We start from the raw sequence: 23125 nt of genomic DNA, 5'->3' as shown, positions 1-23125 counted from the left end.
CCACCCTAGGCCCCGCCCACTTTGCCTGACCCAATCCGAGGACGGCCTTTCGGATGATGCTCTCCAGAGAGCGGGATTTCTCCAGCTGAAGCGGTGGAGCAATGGTGGGCAAACTCTACCTCCTGGGCCAAATCAAACCAGCCCCTTGTGTTTGAATGGCTAGTAAGTTAAGAAATGTTTTTAAATTTTTAAATGGTTGGGGGGGAATCAAAAGAATAACATTTTATGACTTGTGAAAATCAAATGAAGTTCAAATTTTAGTGTCCGTGTATAAAATTTTATTGGAATCCGTCTGCGCCCACTCATTTACCTGTCTGTAGCTGCTTTCCCACTACAGTGGCAGAAGTGAATGGTTGTCACAGAGCGCCTATGGCCCATGGAGCCTGAAAATGTACTGTCTGGCCGTTTACAGAAGTGGGTCAGAAGTGAATGGTTGTCACAGAGCGCCTATGGCCCATGGAGCCTGAAAATGTACTGTCTGGCCGTTTACAGAAGTGGGTCAGCCCTTGTCTTAGAGCCTTCAGACCAGCCTGATTTTGCCTTCTGCACAGGGCAATGGCTTTTTTTTTTTTTTTTTTTTTCCGGTACGCGCGCCTCTCACTGTTGTGGCCTCTCCTGTTGCGGAGCACAGGCTCCGGACGCGCAGGCTCAGCGGCCATGGCTCACGGGCCTAGCCGCTCTGCGGCATGTGGGATCTTCCGGGACCGGGGCACGAACCTGTGTCCCCTGCATCGGCAGGTGGACTCTCAACCACTGCGCCACCGGGGAAGCCCAGGGCAATGGCTTTTGAACGTACTTTTGTGCCTTGTAGGGTTTAGCAAAATCTGTTCATTTGTTCGCTCAACAGCTGTTTACTAGGTGCCTGATGTATGTCAGGCCATGGGGATTATGGAGCAAAGGACACACCCTTTTCTCACTGATGAGGCTGGCATGTCAACTGGCAATTTATCGAAGACTGTGAAAAATGATGACACTAGTACTGCTATGATTGCTACTATTACTATACTATTTGGTGCCAGGCCGTGTTCTAAAGCCCTCATAAGTCAGATCTCGTGTAATCATAGTGCTGCATATGGAGTGCTCACTGCTCACCAGACATCAACCATTGCTCACTATTCACATGAATCACCTCAGGAAATGCTGATTCCAGGAGATGGGTACTCTATTATTTTCATTTTACAAATGAAGAGACAGGCCCAGAGAGATTAAGCAACTGGCCCAAGGTCACACAGCTAGTGAAAGGTGGAGGATTTGTCTTATACCTGCTGACACTAAACCTTGTTCCTTTAACCTCTCAGCTATACTGCTTTGGCTTGTATGCATTAAACATAAGGGCTGTGGGAACCAGAAGGAATCTTTAACAAGGGTGGGGTGTTCAGGAGCGGGCAGAAGTAAGGGTGAATGAGACCCCTGTGATGGGTGACATCGGAGCTGGATAAAGAGAAGGCAGGCAGAGGAAGGGGGCGGGGCAGGGCAGAGGAATGCTCACAGATCCTGAGGAACAAGATGGAGCTGCACTCAAACCCCAGTAATCTTGCTTGCTATCCCTGGATTTTGGTTGAGTCCTTGTCTTGCACCTGAAAGAAGAGCTAGTGACTGAAAAGCCACAAAATACTCCCTTGTGAGTAATATTTGGGTGAGAAGTGTGAGAGCCCTTGGCTTTCAAGGGACGTGTATAGAGCCTCACTCTTCTTTTAAAAAATCCTTTGTTTATTATTTATTTATTTTTGGCTGTGTTGGGTCTTTGTTGCTGTGCATGGGCTTTCTCTAATTGCAGCAAGTGGAGGCTACTCTTCGTTGAGGTGCACGGGCTTCTCAGGGCAGTGGCTTCTCTTGTTGCGGAGCACAGGCTCTAGGCGCACAGGCTTCAGTAGTTGTGGTGCGTGGGCTCAGTAGTCGTGGCTCGTGAGCTTAGTTGCTCTGCGGCATGTGGGATCTTCCCGGACCAGGGCTTGAACCCATGTCCCCTGCATTGGCAGGTGGATTCTTAACCACTGCACCACCAGGGAAGTCCCGAGCCTCACTCTTATTACTCACACACAGCTCAGGCGATGGAAACAAACATCAGCCTAGGATACGAAGAGACTGTCTATAAAGATGCCAAGCGCAAGGCAGTTCCCGTGGGACCAAGGGAACTGGCTCGGAGAGAGGAAGACAATTAGCCAGGCCGGGCAGGGTGACAGGAAGGGACCTGGATTCTAGCTCTGTGGGACCCTGACCAAGTCACATCACCTCTGTCTGCTTCCCTGTAAAGTGGGATATCTCAGCACTGCCCATGGAACAAATGCAGTAAATGCCTAGTAATGCATTTGTAAAACAGTTTGAAGAGGAAGAGAGAAGCCAGTGGGCCGGGAAGGGCATTCCAAGATCTTGGTCTTTGGGGGACAAGAGCAAAATGACCGAGGAGGAGGCGACCTCTAAGCACCAGGAAGTTCTTTACATAATACTGAAACCCACTTCCCTGCTATTGGCACCCACTATGTGGCCCTATTCCTAACTTTGGGGGCCACAGAGGACGGACCCCTCTCCACATGCCAGCCCTCCAGCTCCCTCCCACCTCTAAGAGTCTGTGGTTCAAGCCTACCTCCGTCTTCATGCCCTAATCACCAACCAGCTCAGAAAGCAGGCCCAATAGGTTAGACATTTTATATTTAATCTGTGACTGTGGCCAAAACTATTTGGGTGCCTGTCCAGCCCTGACCCCTACCTTTGTGTGAGAACATCCAACCTCCAGAGGGCGCTGCAGCATTTCTATTTATGGCCCATCCTTGGCCACAGCTTATTGGATCGGGGTATAGATTTAACCCAAGCTGGGCCAATGGGGTTTTCTCCTGGCAATTTACAACTGGGATCCAGACATGCACAGGAATCTGCTTGTGGCTTAATCTGAGGACATAGAACTTTGGGACTTAGTGGGAAGCCATCTTTAGCCATGTGCAGAGAAAAGCAGAGATGAAAACCATGTGATGACAAAGAGATAAAGAAATAGAGATAAAGAGGGAAAGAGAGAGAAAGAGAAAGGAATAGAGAGGCAGAGAAAGAAATAGAAAAACTTTCCTTATCTCTGGAGACCTTTCAGTTCTTAAGTGGCTTGATATATCCCTGTATCCCTAAAATAAACTCTCCTCTTTGACTAAGCTAATCTGAACAAGTTTCTCTTTCTTGCAAGCAAAAGAACTTTAACAATGTCCGTGTCTAAGATGCAGAGTTGGTATGTGGAATTTACAAACTCCAGATCATTCACCTCATTTTTTGTGAAAACTGACACCAAGACCGGGGAGGCCTCAAACAGTTCATTTTATAGGTAGAACTGCAAAGTATGAAATTGCTATAGAATGGTAAAAATGAAGTCCAAGCCAAATTAATCCTCTTTTACAAGTGAGCATTGAGGCTGGTCAATAATGCAAAGCTCTCTGATTATGGAAAACAAGGTAACAGGATTTGAAATTCAGGGGGGGGCTACAAAACCAGGACGATGGATCTTTGTGCAGTCCTGCTGGTCTGGGTCTCTTAACATGAAGCTGTACTTGCAGGTTACTTAACACATTTCCCAGGAGTATCAGAGTTCCAGATTTGGTGGTTGAGGGGGTCTGAGTCCAGAGAGAAAATGAAAGGTAGAATCAAGAACTCGACAAAAGGAAGCTTGACACATTTTCAAATCAACCGCAGACAAAACAGAAAACTCAATGACAGGCCTATATATCTGCCTCTGTCAGATCCTGATGAGATCAGGACAACACTTGGGTTTCTCGGATAAATCCTCTTCCCGGTGCAAGCTGGAAGACAAGAGAGGACAGGGCCAGCTCCTACGTGGGCCACTCCTCCAGTGGCCAGGCTCTGAGCACACAGGGCACCCAGGGAACCCAGGGAACCTTGGTGTCCTTGCCATGATCCTGTAACTCCAGAGGAGGTGGCAGGAGAGGACCTGCAAAACGAGCAAGTTCAGTGCCACACCTCCAATTGTTAGCTACTGCACCTGGCTTAATCTGCAGTTAAATTCTTTGGGGGAAACAAAAATATTGAAAAGGAACATCTGACAGATAAACAAGGTCTTACTGTATAGCACAAGGAACTATATATATTCAATATTGTGTGATAAACCATAAGGGAAAAGAATATAAAAAAGAATATAGAATATATATGTGTATAACTGAATCACTTTGCTGTACAGCAGAAATTAACACAACACTGTAAATCAACTTTACTTCAATAAGAAAAAAGAGCAAAGGAACATCTGATTAGAAATACGCTTCGTGTGTGAAAAGAGGAGTGTGGCGATGCAAAGGGCTTTGAGTCCACGCAGGGTAGTGACAGCTACTTAACTGGGCTGCTGTCTCTAAAGAGGAAGAAGGCAGGATTGGATTAAATGAGAGAGGGAGCCTCCCTTCCCAGTGGTGGAAGGGCACCTTGAAACCACAAGGCCCCATCATGCTTTGTGGCTCTGTAATCAGCAAGAGAGAACAGGGAGGAGGTCTGGACCTTGAAGAGTTCAATGCCATCTGCAAACTACCTCCAAACAAGAAGAATGACATGCTTAACTCAGGCACTGCTTTCATTGTACCAGGTTCAAAGGACTTTTAAAGGAGGCCTGCGCCTTTATGGGTTTAGGAAAACTGGATTCTCGGGAGCAGTGGGTTCTATTCTTGGCTCTGCTGCTTGCTATTTTAGTTGACCTGGTGTGCCATAGGAAGGGTTTGACAATCTCTTGGAGCCTACTGTTCTTGAAATTTAAGGAGAGAGCAAGGAAGCAGAGATGCAGAGACACTCATAGCATTTCTGGTTTTCTAAAAGCCTTTTAAGGAATAACTCAACGCATTTTTGCTTGCGGCTGGGGGGAGGTGGCCAGGAATGATCAACGGTACCAGCAGAGTGCATGAGGAAGGCATTTGCTGTTGTTCTCTTGGTGGCCCTGTTGCAGTGGTGCCTTATTTACCATTAAATGCCCACAAATGCAGTTTACTTCATAATGTCCTTCTGACAACCAAATCTGAAGGACAAGGGGGCAATAAGCACAAGGGTGCTATGATCCGTCACAGGCAGGTGGGCCAGAATTTGGGCTAATGCATGCTTTGGTCCTGGCTTGAAGCCTTAAGAGTCTAAGGCAGCGTCGGCAAACTTTCTGTAAAGAGCCAGATAGTAAATATTTTACACTGGTGGGCCAGACAGCTCCGTAGCAACCGCTCAGCTCTGGGGTTGCTGAATGAAAGCAGCCACAGACAGTATGTAAAAGAACAGGTGTGCCCGTGTGCCAATACAACTGTATTTCTAAAACCAGGCAGAGGGGGATTTCCCTGGTGGCGCAGTGGTTAAGAATCCACCTGACACTGCAGGGGACACGGGTTCAATCCCTGGTCCGGGAAGATCCCACATGCTGAGGAGCAACTAAGCCCGCGAGCCACAGCTACTGAGCCCGCATGCTGCAACTATGGAAGCCCGTGCGCTAGAGCCCGTGCTCCTCAACAAGAGAAGACACCTCAATGAGAAGCCCGAGTACCACAATGAAGAGTAGCCACCTCTCTCTACAACTAGAGAAAGCCCGTGCAGCAACGAAGACCCAACGCAGTGAAAAAAAAAAAAAAAAAAAATCAGGCAGAGGGCAGACGGTTTGCTTAGCCATGGTCCAAGGGATCAAAAAGGTGAAATCTTTATCTTCCGTGCATCCGCAAGTCAGATCTACAAGCCTTTTTGATAAAAGCAGCTGCAGGGCTTCCCTGGTGGCGCAGTGGTTGAGAATCCGCCTGCCGATGCAGGGAACACGGGTTCGTGCCCCGGTCGGGGAAGATCCCACATGCCGCGGAGCGGCTGGGCCCGTGAGCCATGGCCGCTGAGCCTGCGCGTCCGGAGCCTGTGCTCCGCAACGGGAGAGGCCACAACAGTGAGGCCCGCGTACCGCAAAAAAAAAAAAAAAAAAAAAAAAAAAGCAGCTGCAAAGCTGCTGTGGATAGGATGCAGGGAGGCCCTGTGTTTGGACCATGATCATCTGGTTACTGGTTGTTACAAAGATTTTAACTTCAAATCTAGGGATTTGAATTCGGGCCCCATCACTTCCTAATTCTGTGACCTGGGCAAAGTTGTTAACTACTGTATGGCTCAATTTCATCACCCCAAGATGGGGAGAAGAATCATCCTTGAAGTTCAGAGTTGTGGAAGAGGTTTCATGGCATAACATTGGGAAGGCACTTGGCACGATGCCTGGCACTTTAGTCTAGATTCCACCAATGCTGACTCTCTAGTCTTTGGCTTAGAAAACAGGTTGTGCCTTTCCACTGCATAAATGAATTGATGTTTGTCAAAATTGACATGAGACAACCAGTGCTTGTAACTTTTGGTTTTCTGCATCTAGGACATCTATGTTGAGTCACTACATCAATTCATGATGATAAACATTGTCCATAGGAGAAGTGGCCCTAAAGGAAAGAAGTGTGTCCAGAATATCACCCTTAAAACAAATCAAAATCTTAAAAAAGAATGTTTGGGAGTTAGGCTTGATGTAACTGCTATATACAGACAATTGAAATAGGGAAGAAATGGAATGGACCTCCTTACCCATACCACCCCCTTGGCCAAGTGGAGACATTTATTTATTTATTTATTTATGGCCGTGCCACGCGGCTTGCGGGACCTTAGTTCCCCAGCCAGGGATCGAACCCGTGCCCCCTGCAGTGGAAAAGCAGAGTCCTAACCACTGGACCGCCAGGGAATTCCCAATAGAGATTTTTTACTACAGATGGTTCTCCTCCTTAAGGAGTGTGTTCTCCAAAAGAAATGAGTACTGTTGACAATTTTAAGAGGAAGTCTCTCTTGTTGCTTCTGAGATGGATCTAATAAAAGCATGGAGAGGGCTTCCCTGGTGGCGCAGTGGTTGAGAGTCCGCCTGCCGATGCAGGGGATATGGGTTCGTGCCCCGGTCCGGGAGGATCCCACATGCCGAGGAGCAGCTGGGCCCGTGAGCCATGGCCGCTGGGCCTGCGCATCCGGAGCCTGTGCCCCGCAACGGGAGAGGCCACAACAGTGAGAGGCCCGCATACCACAAAAAAAAAAAAAAAAAAAAAAAAAAAAAAAAAAAAAGCATGGAGATGCTAAGAGAAAGTCAGAACTCGGAGCCTCGGGACATCCTTGGTGGTCCAGTGGGTGACTCCGTGCTCCCAATGCAGGGGGCCTGGGTTCGATCCCTGGTCAGGGACCTAGATCCCGCCTGCATGCAGCAACTAAGAAATCCACATGCTGCAACTAGGAAGCCCGCATGCTGCAACAACCACAACAAAAAGATCCCGCCTACCGCAAAGAAGATCCTGTGTGTCGCGACTAACACCTGACGCAGCCCAAATAAATAAATAAATAAAACAAAAATTAAAAAAAAAAAAAGTGAGTCAGGCATCCACCGTCTGACTCACCTGCATTAAGGTGATGTTTTCAAACAGCGAACCAGAAGCATATGGAACAAGCTTTTGGGATAAGACCAGGATGCAACACAGCAGGGGCGGGGCATAGGAATCAGGCTTAGGGACCACAGAACTGCCCCCCCCGTCCCCCACACCATGAGCCCCAGGTAATAAATTCCTTCTCCTCCTGCGACCAGGAACACATGTGAATGCCGCCCTCCAAAAGGGTGCTGATCACACAGAGCCGACCCAGATGAGGGAGGAGATGCTTTGTCAGATGAGAGAAGTGGTGAGGGTAACAGAAAAAAGGGAGGGAAAAAAGGGAAATGTTGTCTAGTACACCAAAACTTCCTAGAAGGCTGAAACATAATCTTAAACCTCCAGCAAAATATTTAGATTGACTTTATTTATGACTTACCCAAATATGCCTTGTTGTCATTCATTTGACACATTTATTCAGTGTTACTAGGTGTCTAGCTTTGGTCTAAGCACTGGAGATGCAGTGACAAACAAGACGAGCAATCTTTGCCCTCTTTTTTTTTTTTTTTTTTTTGCGGTACGCGGGCCTCTCACTGCTGTGGCCTCTCCCGTTGCGGAGCACAGGCTCCAGACGCGCAGGCTCAGCGGCCATAGCTCACGGGCCCAGCCGCTCCGCGGCATGTGGGATCTTCCCGGACCGGGGCTCAAACCCGTGTCCTCTGCATCGGCAGGCGGACTCTCAACCACTGCGCCACCAGGGAAGCCCTGCCCTCTTTTTTTTTTTTTTGGCTGCACCGCGCAGCTTGCAGGATCTTAGTTCCCCTACCAGGGACTGAACCTGGGCCCTCAGCAGCAATCTTTGCCCTCTTGAGCTTACATTCTGGTGGGTTCAGGTTGCATCATCCTGGGCAGACCATTCTCTATGAACAGGATCCTGATTCCTTCAAGTTTCTGCTCTTTGAAGATAGGTCATAGAATCTTCTGACCCATTACTCCAATCTGGCAACTGCAGAGTACATGGAAAGGCAGGTGGATGCTGAAGAGAATTAATTAAAGGGATGATCTATGGCTTTTTGTAGGAAGACCAGCCACGTCAGAATAATTTATGTAGATGCTTGGGACATTCCTATAATTTAAGCACCACATCATGGGGCATTTTAAAAGGCCAGTTTTAATTTTATTTTATTTTTCCTCACACAAACATCAGGGTGTCTTGCGCTTAAACACCGTAATTTCCCACAAACAAGCCAATGCCACTGCTGTGTTAAACACCACCATAATTTACTTGTTAGAATCAGGAATAATAATGAGTTTGAGTGGTAACAAAAGCCTGGAAGAACTGACTCTTTAAGATGTGTTTAGGGGACCAGGCCAGGAGGCTGAGAGAAGTAACAAAGGACATTTGGGAGTGAAGGGGCCACTGGGAGGGAGGCTGGGTGGCTTAAATAACTTCAAGGTTGGGGGAGGTATCTTGTCAGAATCTGAGTGTTTCCATGTCCTTAGAAATCAGCTCACTGTCTTCATCTGACAGGCGGGAAAATCAGTCCAGAGAGCTTAAGTGAAAAGGCCACAGAGTTTGTAATGGCAGAATTTGGTACAGAACCCAGATCTCCTGATTTTTGCCCAACGCTTATTCCACAGTTGACCTGTCCATTACAATCATCCGTTGTACTTCATATAATCCAATTGGGATAACCAGTTTCCAGAAAATTGGGCTATTTTTAGGGTCTCCAGAGAGAGCAAGAATTAATATAATATATACTTTGGGGCACAGAACATGGTTCATGAATTCAAAATTTACTTAGTGAAAAAGGAATAAATTTATGTGTCTTAATTTTTGGCCCTGGTCAGTGGTTCTTAACTGGGGAGAGTTGTCCCCCAGGGGACATTTGGTTGTGACATCTTGGGGGGGGGGTGTCATGTTCACAGGATCTAGCGGGCAGAGGCTGGCTATGCTGCTAGACAGAAACATCGTACAGTGCACAGGACAGTCCCCGCTACCACAAAGAATGATCCGGCCCCAAATGTCAGCAGTGCTGATGTAGAGGAACCCTGCGCTAGAGGCACAGGAACCAAAATGGGAGCTCAGACTGGAATCTGGATCCTGGTGGAGATGCTAAGCGGGCTGAAGAATCTGCCAGCAAAGGTATGGTTTCAAAAGGCAAGCATCTTTGGGCTCCTAAATCCATCACTTCCCCCATCCCGTTTATAATCCGGATGCTATTCGGGGGCATTTGGGGCTGCTATTTCTTGCCTTCACTTCCTCTTTCCACCCCCAACATTTAAACACAACCCGCTCACTCCTGCCAAGGCACAAGGCTCATCGTTCCCCTAGATCCTCCAACGGGGGTTACCCCAGGGTGGTCAGCTTCCCCTCCTCGCTCTGCCAGGCATTAACTGAGCCCCTTGAGTGGGTCTCACTTCACTTTCGTGGCTTCAGTTTCCTTCCCTGTAAAAAGAGAATAATATGCCCACCTCCTCGGGTTGTTGAAGGGCACGCCTTCACGCTACCACTCCCGCCACGAAGGCCCCTGAGCGGTCACCACGGAGCTCGCCTTGTTTCCAGTTTTATGAATCTCTTTGGCCTCTGAGGTAGGAACTGTGAAGCCCCACTCGACACATGGGGAAACTGAGTCTAGCCAGGGACCTGGAGTGCGGTCTCACAGCTGTGAAGGAAGGTGCCGGCCTGGAAAGCGGATGTCTTCTCCAGAGTCCCCCCAGAGGGCCCTCAGCACTAAGGGGGCGCCCAGACGAGCTGCTTATCCCTGCCGGGTCCCTGTGATCCCGCTTCCCCGCTCGCCGCCGAGGCTCTCACAGATGACCAGGAGCCAAGCCAGGCTCTGAGGAGCCCAATGTAGGTTCAGCCTCCTTAACGGCACGCTAGTCCTCAGGCGCATGCGCGAGCGCCAGTGCGCCGGGGCCTTTGGGAGGTTGGCCACGTGTCCCAGGCTCTACTCTGACGCCCGCTCGGTTGTCAGGGCAACCGGGGCGGGGCGGGCCGAGAACTTGAAGGCCTAGGTTTCTTTTGTTCGTTCACAGCCTTTTACCTCAACTTGGTGACGCTTCTCCGAGTTGTTCTTTGTTGTCCCTTCGTTCATTTACTTTCCGATTGGACAGAAGCTGATTTTCTATCCCCATGACCATTAAATGACAATCACGGGCTAGCGGAGCCTGGCCAAGATCGGGTGCTGGTGGGGACCACTTTGAAGATCTCCCTGTGTCCATCCGGTTCACACCCACGTGCCATTTTTTTCTTTCCTCTTTTGCTTTTGAGTACTCTATAATTTATTACCGATATCTATCATTCATCTGACTTCTCCGGCCAGATCCTGCTAATAAGACCAAATCACGAATCTGAATTTTGTAGAGATGACTCATTGGTGACTGATTCCATTAGGAAAGCATTCTCTGCAAAGGAATTCGCAGCAGGATTTCTTTAAATAGAAAACTTCCTCAGTGCACTCAGAACGATTCACTTATATAAAATTCATTTAAATACAAGGTCCCACCCCCCTTTTTCTGCGTATAGATATAAACTGCTGTGTATGGCTGTTCATGTTGTGCCTGGCTGAGAGGCTGGAAAGGAGGCTGAAATCCAGCCTAGGCTGTGTTCCCCAAGTTGAAGGACAGTGCATCTTATTCTAATTCTGTTAGAATGGATGCCTTTTTCATGGAAACTTTGCATGAAGTTTGCATCCGTGCCAGCTACCTTCCTGCACATAATAATTTTACCGTAATTAGTTGCATGGCTTTTAGCTTTATGGAATGTTTATAACAAGCTTTTATAGTATGTCATTCCATTTCATTCATGCCACAGACTTTGTGTGGACTCAAGTCTTTGATTAAAATTAAACAGGGGCAAATAAGGTCATGAAGGATTGGGTATTAATTCTTTTCTGTGCTCCATCAGGTCATCCAGGAACCCAGATTCCTTCCATCTTGTTGCTTCTCCAGCTCCTAGGGTCTGTCCTCAGATACATAGTAGGAGCTGGCTTGCCTCTAGATCCAAGTTCCCAGCAGAAGAGGGGAGAGGAAGTCTAGGGCGAGCAGTTTTGTGTTTAAGGAGATGACCTCCAAACTGCTCTGATGTTTGCTTGAATCCCATTGAGATTCAACGTAGTCACATGGCCACACCTGGCAGCAAGGGTTCCTGGGAAATGTAGTTTCTAGCTGGGGGCCATATATACCCCTACAATTCAGGAGGTTGTATTACTTAAAGGAATAAAGTGAGAGTGGATGCTGGGGATTTTTTTTTTTTTAAGTTGTGAACCTCTTGAGGGAAAGGACTGGCTCATCACATTTTTTGAATAAATAAGCAGACATATGGTAAATGTTTTTGTTTTTGGTTGATGAAGAAGGGTCCTGTTATATTTGATAAGCAGCATCGCATAGTAGAGAAGCAGGGATTCCAATCCTCCCTGTGCCACTTACTGACTGTATGACCTTGACCAAATTATATCATTTCCTAGCCTCAGTTATTCTAAGTGTATAAAGTATCCTTTATAATATCCTTTATAATAAACCAATAATAGTAACTAAACTGTTTTCCTTGAGTTATGTGAGCTGATCTAGCAAATTATTGAACCCAGGGAGGGGATCATGTGAGCCCCTGATGTATAGACGGTTGGTCATAAGTAAAGGAGGCCCAGGATTTGTGATTGGCATATGAGGTGGGGGACAGTCTTGTGGAACTGAGCCCTTAACTTGTGGCGTCTGGCATGAACTCTGAGTAGTTAGTGTCAGAACTGAATTGAATTGTTGGACACCCAGTTGGTGTCCAGAGAGTTGGAAAATAGGTTATTGGTGTGGAAAAAATACACTTGGTGTCAAAAGTGTAAGTAAAAACGTCTCAGCAGTGACCTTATTTGGAAATACGGTCTCTGTAGATATAATCACGTTAAGAAGAGGTCATTAAGGGGACTCTATTCCAATATGACTGGTGTCCTTATAAGAAGAGAGCACTGCAGAGAGAAACAGACGAAGGCCACATGAAGACAGAGGCAGAGGTTGAAATGTTGCTATCACAGGCCAAGGAAGCACGGCCATGACAACACCTTGATTTTGGACTCTTGGCCACCAGAACTATGAGAGAATAAATAGTGTCTTAAGCCACCCAGTTTGTGGCAGTTTGGTAGAGCAGCCCTAGGAAACCACTACAATAGCAGAGCAAGGAAATGAAAGTACCTGGGTCCCGAGTGATCAAACAGAGAGCAGCTGCCGTGCACAACAGGACCACTTACCTGAGGACAGTTACCTGAATAAGGTTCATACTTCTGCATTCTTTATACTGGTACATTTTGGGGTGTCTGTTATAGCAACTTAGTTCTTTTTTACCCTGTTAATGATCTTTACAACATGGAACATTGAAGTTTCTTTCTTCCAGAAGCTGCTCTTTCACTTTCCTCATCCTTCCTTTTTTTCTCATTCCATCTGTTTTAGAAAGCTAACTTTTTCCTGTCTTGGAATATCCCTTGTTTACTACTCTAGTTTTGTGACTGACTGCTTTTGAGTGTTGCTTTCGAGGGAGAATTGTAGAAGTTGTGAGAGATGTATGTGACAAACTTGGCATTCTGTAACACCAACCAGATTACCAGGATTTTTTTTTTCTTTTGGAAGGTTTGGAGAAAACAGCATGAATCAACCAAATTATTTGTAAGTAAAATTAGAGTAGTTTCAAGCTGTCACTTTTCTCTGCCCTACACACGTTATTTGAATAAGTTGGCAGGAGAATGGTGTTTGAGTTTGTGTTAGGGAATCATGGGGATACAAACCTGGGTTTAAAGTAGTGACATTTAAAGTGGAAAATACTTAAATTTTTAGAGACAGTATAGTGTAGTCATCAAGAGGGCAGACTCTGGTGCTGGGCTGTCTGGTTGATGCCTTATCTCAACCATTTCCTGGCTGTTAGACCTTGGGAATTTCTGTGCCTCGTTTTCCTCATCTGTTACACGGGGATTGTCCTAGTTTGGGTCCCCTTGAGACAAGGACTTGGGATCAGGTGGTTTATTTGGGTGACATCAAAGAAAAATTGTACTGGACAGCGTTAAACAAGCAAGGAAGATTTCATTCAAAACTATGGAAATAGGGGAGAGAGACTGACCTCAACTCCTAATACAGCAGGGGCAGCTGGGAGGTTATAGCCAATGGGTAGGGTGGGGGAATCAGTGCATGGACAGTTACTAAGAGGAACTTGGTTAAGTGTCAAGTGTGGGGAGATTCTTGCTCAACTGGGCTCAGCAGGACAAGGACAAGGGCTGGCCAGAGAGGGCTCAGAGGAGCCTGACTAAAGTTTGGCCAAAGAGAGAGGGCCTTTGTCAGAGGTGACCCCAGGGAACAGGAGTGAGAGAGCTGGGAGAATATGACCAACAAGGGGGAAAAGCCAAGAAAAGGTTGTTATTGCGGTTGCCGCTGAGGGCCACAGGGTAAAGATGCCTCCTAACAATGTCTGTTTGAGAGCTGGAGGCAGGAGCATTTATACACTGGATCAGGTTCTCCATCGGTTGAAGGTCAAAACCTGAAGCCTTTCTTTTTAAACTTTTTATTTTGAAATGATTTTATTTTTTTAATTAAAAAATTTATTTATTTTTATCTTTGGCTGCGTTGGGTCTTTGTTGCTGCATGCGGGCTTTCTCTACTTGTGGCGAGCGGGGGCTACTCTTTGTTGTGGTGCGCGGGCTTCTCATTGCGGTGGCTTCTCTTGTTGCGGAGCACGGGCTCTAGGCGTGTGGGCTTCAGTAGTTGTGGCACGCGGGCTCAGTAGTTGTGGCTCGTGGGCTCTAGAGCACAGGCTCAGTAGTTGTGATACACGGGCCTAGTTGCTCCGCGGTATGTGGGATCTTCCTGGACCAGGGCTGAAACCCGTGTCCCCTGCATTGGCAGGTGGATTCTTAACCACTACGCCACCAGGGAAGTCCTGAAATGATTTTAGATTTGCAGGAAAGTTAGCAGGAGAGTACAGAGAGTTCTTATATACTTAACTCCGCTTCCCTGAAGGTTAACGTCTTATACAACCAGAGATTTATCAAAACTAAGAAATCAACATTAGCAGAATACTATTAACTCAGCTACAGCCTTTCTTAGGAATTCACCAGGTTTTCCACTAGTGAAAGCTTTATCTGGACCAGGAACCCATCCAGGACAGCACATTTCATTTAGTGTCACTTCTCCTTTGTCTCTTCCAGTCTGTGACAGTTCCTCAGTCTTTCCTTATCTTTCATGATCTTAACATTTTTGAAGCATTCTGGCCAGGTATTTTGTAGAATGTCCCTCCTGATGTTTTCTCAGAATGAGGTTATGCATTTTTAAAATTTTTATTTTACAAGTGCTTGTAGAAATAGGATTATAGTTCTACGCCCAGAAAATCAGTTAAAAACGTTATGGTAAAGAATCGGGCTTCCCTGGTGGCGCAGTGGTTGAGAATCCGCCTGCGGATGCAGGGGACACGGGTTCATGCCCCGGTCTGGGAAGATCCCACATGCCGCGGAGCGGCTGGGCCCGTGAGCCATGGCCGCTGAGCCTGTGCATCCGGAGCCTGTGCTCCGCAACGGGAGAGGCCACAACAGTGAGAGGCCCATAAGTACAGAGATCACACACACACACAAAAGAATGGCCATCAGCAAAAAAAATCTACAAATAATAAATGCTGGAGAGGATGTGGAGAAAAGGGAACCCTCTTGCGCTGTTTGTGAGGATGTAAATTGGTGCAGCTACTATGGAGAAGAGAATGCACGTTCCTTAAAAAACTAAAACTAGGGGCTTCCATGGTGGGCCAGTGGTTAAGACTCCACACTTCCACTGCAGGAGGCACGAGTGTGATCCCTGGTTGGGGAACTAAGATCCTGTGGGCAGCCAAAAACCAAAAAACACCCCCCCCCCCAACTAAACCTAGAGTTACCATATGATCCAGCAATCCCACTCTTGGGCATATATCCAGAAAAGATGAAAACTCTAATTTGAAAAGATACATGCACCCCAATGTTCATAGCAGCACTCTTTACAATAGCCAAGACATGGAAGGAAGCAACCTAAGTGTCCATCAACAGAAGAATGGATAAAGAAGATGTGACATATATACATAATGGAATACTACTCAGCCATAAAAAAGAAGGAAATAATGCCCTTAGCAGCAACATGGGTGGACCTAGAGATTATCATACTAAGTGAAGTAAGTCAGACAGAGAAAGACAAATGTCATATAATATCACTTATATGTGGAATCTAAAAAAATGATACAAATGAACTTAATTACAAAACAGAAATAGACTCACAGGCAAAGAAAACAAACTTAAGTTACCAAGGGGGAAGGCAGGGGGAGGGAGAGATAAATTAAGAGTTTTGGATTAACAGATACACACTACTATATGTAAAAGAGATAAACAACAAGGACCTACTGTATAGCACAGGGAACTATATTCAATATCTTGTAATAACCTATAATTGAAAGGAATCTGAAAAAGAATATATAACTATAAATATACATACCTATATATATTTATATCTGAATAACTTTGCTGTACACCTGAAAGTAATACATGGCATTAAATACACTCACATTGGGAGTTCCCTGGTCGTCCAGTGGTTCGGATTTGCGGCTTTCACCGCTGTGGCCCGGGTTCAATCCCTGATTGGGGAACTGAGATCCTGGAAGCCTGCAGCACGGCTGAAAAACAACAAACAAACAAACAAAAAAACCCCTCGGAAAACAACAAAAAACCCCACTCACATTGTTGTGCAGGCATCATCACCATCCATCTCCAGAGCTCTTTTCATCATCAAACTGAAACTCTGTCCCCAGTAAATACAAACTGCCCATTCCCCTCTTCTACAACCTCCGGCAACCATCATCTACTTTTTGTCTCTGTGGATTTGACTATTCTAGGTATGAGGTTATGCATTGCTGGCAGGAATTCATAGAAGTGATGTTGCATCGTCTTTGTTTTAAGTCTGTTTGGACTGCAATAACAAAACACCATAGATGGGGTGGCTTAAACAACAAACAGTTATTTCTTACAGTTCTGGAGGCTGGGAAGACCAAGAACAAGGGAAGGGCAGATTTGCCATCTGGTGAGGGCTTCCCGGTTCCTAGACGGCATCTTCTTGCTATGTCTCCACATAGCACAAGGGTGGAGGGAATGATCTGGGGTCTGTTTTATAAGGGCATTAATTCCATTCATGAGAGCTCCATCCTCGCGGGGGCTACTCTTCGTTGCCGTGCGTGGGCTTCTCATTGTGGAGCACAGGCTCTAGGCGCGTGGGCTTCAGTGGTGTCATGCAGGCTGAGTAGTTGTGGCACGTGGGCTCTAGAGCGCAGGCGCAGTAGTTGTGGCGCACGGGCTTAGTTGCTTCGCGGCACGTGGCATCTTCCCAGACCAGGGCTCGAACCCGTGTCCCCTGAATTGGCAGGCGGATTCTTAACCACTGTGCCACCAGGGAAGCCCACGGCCCCACCTCTTAATACCATTACATGGGCACTTAGACTTTTAACATATGAAATTTGGAAGGACACAGACTTTAAGTTTATGGCAGTCCTTTTGATTATATCCTGTTAGGGAACATGTGATGTGGTAGGTTGATGTTAAACATGACAAGCTGCACCCCAGGGGTCTTCAACCCCACACTTTTCTCCAACCTGCAGGGTTGGAGAAGGCTGGATTAAGTGAAAAGATGTGTGGCATAGTCTTGAGATGGGACACAATCAGCCAGAGGTCACGTGAAGCTGGCAGGGACTGTCCCCTGAGGCTGAAAGCAGAAGGGGCTGAAAGAAAGGGCCATGTAGCACTAGAGGCTCTACTGCAGAAAGGATGATAAAACAGCCCATCAGCTCCCAAGAGTAAAAAAATTAATATGGTGCTTGGTACATAGCAAGCTCACCAAGGGTGTTAGCTACTACTACAAGATGCCCACTCTGGGGCAGTATCTGTCCGAGACTGTCAAACTGTGGACCCCACCAGCTTGCCCAGTGGCAGCACCTTTATTTCTTGGCATCTCCCGAGACCAAGAAGCTAAGCAGTCCCAGTAGCGCTGAGACCAAACATTCTGTGTCTCTCAAGAGATATTTCAGAAACCAACAGAAGTAAAATGACTGAAGCTGGAGGACTTAGGTAACTATTCTCCATACAGCAGCCAGAGGGAGCCTTTGTTTTTCCTTTTGGCAAAGCTTTCACATTTGTATATCACTTACTGTTTCGCTTTAAAAAATTGAAGCCAAGTTCACAAAACATAAAGTTAACCATTTAAATATGAGCAATTCGGGGCGTTTAGTACATTCACAGGGTTGTGCAACTGCAGGCAGATAAGGTAGGGGTCCCCAGAGAAAGAGAACCAGACATAGCTTTCTTTTCTTTTCTTTTCTTTTTTGGTTGCGCCTCCTAGCATGTGGGATCTTAGTTCCCCAACCAGGGATCGAACCTGCGTCCCCTGCATTGGAAATGTGGAGTCTTAACTAGTGGACCGCCTGGGAAGTCCCAGGCATGGCTTTTTTTTTTTTTTTTTAATATTTATTTATTTGGCTGTGCCAGGTCTTAATTGCGGTATGTGGGATCTTTAGTTGTGACATGTGGGATCTAGTTCCCTGCCAGGGATCAAACCAGGCGCGCCCAGCATTGGGAGTGCAGAGTCTTAACCACTGGACCACCAGGGAAGTGCCCAGGACTGGCTTTCTCGACATAAGTGAAGCTATTTCTGGCCCAAGCCATTTTGTGATCTAAACCTGGATGCAATTCTTGCCCTTGAACAGGTCTCAGTAATCAATGATCTTCAGGGAAGTGAGGGAATGCAGGAACACAGGAAAAGCAGTCAAGAAACAATAGTTCGGTGGTAAAACAGAGTCCTAGTTCTTCCTCGAGGGTATACATAAAAACCTGATACATGTCTTTGAGTTCTGCAGGAACTAAGGCCCCCACCAGCACGATGATGTTGACCCTCAGTGACTCAGTCAACTAAAGCTTGGACTCTGTCGACCTTTGCCCCAATTCTATGCTGATTTCTCCTCTGCTCAAGCCCCTGCATGAATATGCATGTACCTTTAGCTTAAAACTTGCCCAGTATTGCTGTTTGGGGAGACACTGCTTTGGGAAATATCCCCAGTGTTCCCCTTACTTGCTGCAGGTAATAAATCTTTCCTTCTCCCGACCTTTGGCTTGGTTGTGTCTTTTGGCTCAATATCCACCAAGAGGCAAACTCAGTTTTTGGGTAACACAACCATCACCTCTATCTAATTCCAGAATATTTTCATCACTCTAAAGGAAATTCTGTACTCAGTAATCATGAATTGAATGTAATAGCCAGAATCCCCATAGTATAGGGGCTACTTGGAAGGTTTTTTTATGCCTTGTGTGGGGCTGCATCCTTTGTCATGCCCTTATATTACTCAACCTTGCTTTTTTCCCACTTCTCATTTAGGTGCAAGCTGAGTAAACAATCAATTAAATCACTCACTGATTTGTTTGTGGACAATCATTTATTTTGCGTCAGGTGCTCCACCAGATGGTGAAGCTACAGGGATGGAAAAACTTGCTCTTGTCTCAAGGTAGCTACACTTGATAGAGGAGATGAAGCAATTCAGGCATGGTAAATATCAGAGGCTCCAAACTATGGCCCCAGGGCCAAATCTGGCCCTCCACCTGTGTTTGTAAGTAAAGTTTTATTGGAACACAGACATGCCCATTTGTTTACCTATTGTCTTTGGTTACTTTCATGCTACAAGGGCAGAGCTGAGTCATTTCAGAAGAGACCATTTGATCAGAAAAGGTGAAAATAATTACTTTCTGGTCCTTTAAGAAAAAAGGCTCATCAACCCTTGGTATATATAATTATGGCAAATTTAAAGTGTGGACAGAGAGCCTTGGAAACTGAAGAAGAGCAGTTAGCTGGGGGTAGGAACAGTTGCAGTGGTAGAAAAAGGCGTGCTGGTGCTAAAACTTAGATCCATAAATGGATAAATCTTAAGCATACAGCTCGATGAATTTTTACATTTGTATATACCCAAGTAACCACTACCAGCTTCCAGAGGTAGGACATTTCCAGGTTCTCGGAGGCTCTCAAAATCACTGGTGTAAAGGACACTGTGTCGTAAGTCGCTTCACCCAGCTTTTCATTTGCACTCTCCTGCTATGTCCTTCCAACTTGCTCGCCTCACTGCTGCCTGAAACTCCGCTGGCGCTGGCGGATGCTGATCGCATGTTTCTGAAAGGCTTGGAATCCCTGTGGTTCTCACCAGTTGGTCTTTGAACTGCATTACCCATTCTGGCGCATGACACCCACAGGAGGGTACAGGAAATCTGTCGCCGTACCCAGATATTAGACGTTGTCTCAGAAAGAGTTCTTTGTAGTGAGGTGGATGGAGCTGGAGTCTGTCCTACAGAGTGAAGTAAGTCAGAAGGAGAAAAACAAATACCGTATGCTAACACATATATATGGAATCTAAGAAAAAAAAATGTCACGAAGAGCCTAGGGGTAGGACGGGAATAAAGCACAGACCTACTAGAGCATGGACTTGAGGATATGGGGAGGGGGAAGGGTAAGCTGTGACGAAGTGAGAGAGTGGCAGGGACATATATACACTACCAAACGTAGGGTGGATAGCTAGTGGGAAGCAGCCGCATAGCACAGGGAGATCAGCTAGGTGGTTTGTGACCACCTAGAGGGATGGCATAGGGAGGGTGGGAGGGAGGGAGACACAAGAGGGAAGAGATATGGGGATATATGTATAACTGATTCACTTTGTTATAAAGCAGAAACTAACACACTATTGTAAAGCAATTATAGTCCAATAAAGATGTTAAAAAACTTATAATGATTAAAAACTGTCAAACCTAAAAAAAAAAAAAAGGAAAAAGTTCTTTTATTTACCCTTTCCTTCTAATTTGCTCTATGAATGTGAATTTATTCACAAATCCTACCTGGATTTTGATTATTTATCTTTTTCTAACATTTGGAAAGAATGTCAGCCTTACAAAAAAGTTGCCAAAATAGCAGAAGAAATTCCGTTCCTAGGCATACACCCCAAGGAACTGGAAAGAGGTATTTTGGAAGCAAAAACTTGTACACAAATGTTCATATCAGCATTATTCATAATTGCTGAAAGGAGAGAACTACCCAAATATCCATCAATGGGTAAATAGATGAACGTTGTATATCCACACAATGGAAAATTATTCAGCCATAAAAAGGAAATGAAGCACTGTCTTGTGGGGGGAATGCTTTGAGATTTTGCAAATATCCTATTTCTCATCAAACTTTTGACCACTAATTTTAGTATCTAATGATGGTTCTTGCCTGAAACAATTATTATTGCCTCCCTGGATTAAAAAAATTGTGGCAAAATAGGCATAACGTAAGATATATCATTTGAGCCATTTTTAGGTATATAGTTCAGTGACATTAAGTACACTCCATCCGCATCACCACTATCACGTGCAATCGTCACTGCTATCTATCTCCAGAACCCTTTCATCCTCCCAAACTGAAGCACTGTACTTATGAAACAGTAACTTCCTATTTCCCCTCCCCTCAGCCCCTGGTGGCCACCAATTTTTTTTTTTTCCGGTACGCGGGCCTCTCACTGTTGTGGCCTCTCCCCGTTGCGGAGCACAGGCTCTGGACGCGCAAGCTCAGCGGCCATGGCTCACGGGCCCAGCCGCTCCGCGGCACGTGGGATCTTCCCGGACCGGGGCATGAACCCATGTCCCCTGCATCGGCAGGTGGACTCTCAACCACTGCGCCAACAGGGAAGCCCTGGCGGCCACCATTTTATTTTCTGTCTCTATGAACTTGACTATTCTAGGGACCTCATATAAGTGGAATCATGCAACATTTGTTCTTTTGTGTCTGGCTTATTTTGCTTAGCATAATGTACCTGGAGTTTGAAGATGAGAAATTGTATTTTTATTCCCTCTCTTAGGATGAGCACAGGTGTTATGGGTTGGTCCCTAGGTATGAACTCATATCAGGAGGGTTTCCCAAGTTTTTTCATGTCTTCTTAACAACTCTGCTCTTTTGAACATCTCCAATACCTTTACCCACAAGTTGGAAGAAGAGAAATAAGACAGGTAGAGATAGAGGGAAACATATTTATTTACTTTCTCTATAACTTTTAATTAACTATTTTCAGAATAGAACCAAATACTTCTCCTTTTGTCCTGGGATGAGTTAGTGATTTGAAATGGCTTTCTTTTCCCCAAATCCCAATCCTTCTTTTTGTTTGTCTCACTGTGACTGTAATTTGTGGTCTGTCTGTAGCATTTGACATTATGATCACTCTTTGTCTTTAAACGTGTTCTCTGCCATCGTGTCTTAGTTTTGTTTTTCTGATAGTTTATTTGGAAAGTGGCTTCAGGAAGTAGTAGCAGAGAAGCTGGGAGAGGGAGACAAGTAAGAAGGGAATCCCAATAAAGGCTGTATTGTTGAGCTGGTTATCACTGCGGGCACATGGTGAAGAATACACCTCAATATGGGCCCTGTGTAGGAGGGAGTTTGGGACATTCACCCACTGACTCCCTTTCTCCATAGGCTCAGAGTTTCCTCCTGGGGGCTTGATCTCCCCTGTACTCCTGGGCTGCACCTGCATGCAGAGGAGGCTTCTGTAGCTCCAGGAAATCCCTGAGGCAGCAAAAGGAGTTATCATGGAGTGTACTTGAGGTGGGAGGCATTGTGGATGCACAGAACTTATGCTGCTTCTGTGTTGAAATCAGAGGTGGGCTAAGGGCATGGGACATGGGGCAAAAAAGTGTCTGCCTTGGGTTTTCAATATACTATCTGTACAGGGTTGAGTAGTGTCCCCTCAAAAGTCATGTCCACCTGGAACCTCAGAATGTGACTTTATTTGGAAATAAAGTCTTTGCAATGTAATTAGTTAAGTTGAGGTCATCCTGTATTAGGATAGGCTTCGTATTAGGGTTCTCCAGTGAAACAGAACCAATAGAACTTCTGTCTGTCATCTAAGTATCTGTGTGTCTATCCATGTATTTGTTTCCATTTATTTCAGTCTTTATAAAATTATCTTAATGGAAAAACTTTCAATTCCCTGGAAGACTATAAAAGGTACCTGGAACAGTTCTTTGCTCAAAAAGATGAAAAGTTTTGGGAAGGTGGAATTTTGAAGTTGGCTGAAAAATGGCAGAAGGTAGTGGAACAAAATGGTGAATACATTGTTCAATAAAGTTGTTGGTGACTTATTTTTACTTAAAAACAGAAGGAAATTTTTGGCCAACCCAATATTTATCTATGTATCTGTCTGTGTATCTAGTTACCTATGTATGTAGCTATCTATATATCTATTTCTCTATCTACCTCCATCTCCATTTCTTTCTCTATATAGGTACATACATCTATATCTATATATATCTAGGAAGAACTTTCCTCCTCCACCCCCTCCTCCCCTCCTCTCCCCTCCTCCCCCTCCCCTCCCTCCCCTCCCCACCCCTCCCCTCCCCTTCCCCCCTCCCACAGGTACATCCAGAAATAAGGTTTAACCAGTTATCTGGGCATCCTGTGGCCCAGTCAAGTTGACACATAAAATTAATCATCACAGCCCCAGTGACTGGTATCCTTATGAGAAGGCCATTGAAGGCACAGAGAGACACAGTGGAAGACGGCCATGGGAAGAAGAAGGAAGAAATGAGAGTGATGTCGCTACAAGCTAAGGATCGCCAAAGATTGCCAGCAACCACCAGAAGCTAGGAAGAGGCATGGAAGGATTCTTCCCAGAGCTTTCAGGAGGACCATGGCCCTGCCAACACCTTAATTTTAGATCTTTGGATGCCATA

The 23125-nt window shown here is 45.8% G+C and overlaps 1 long non-coding RNA gene across 1 annotated transcript; it reads left to right on the top strand.

Annotated features, from left to right (window-relative positions):
• Positions 1-95: 95 nt before the first annotated feature.
• LOC136794190 (uncharacterized) lies at positions 96-23125 on the top strand. The gene is made up of 3 exons (XR_010840576.1): positions 96-162; positions 9291-9522; positions 22891-23125. It is a non-coding gene; the product is annotated as an uncharacterized lncRNA (long non-coding RNA).

The sequence above is a fragment of the Kogia breviceps genome, chromosome 4 (genome assembly GCF_026419965.1).
Source record: "Kogia breviceps isolate mKogBre1 chromosome 4, mKogBre1 haplotype 1, whole genome shotgun sequence".
NCBI classification, from domain to species: Eukaryota; Metazoa; Chordata; class Mammalia; order Artiodactyla; family Physeteridae; genus Kogia; species Kogia breviceps.
The sequence above is the reverse complement of the archived record's forward strand: the minus strand, read 5'-3'. Positions and strand labels throughout refer to the sequence as shown.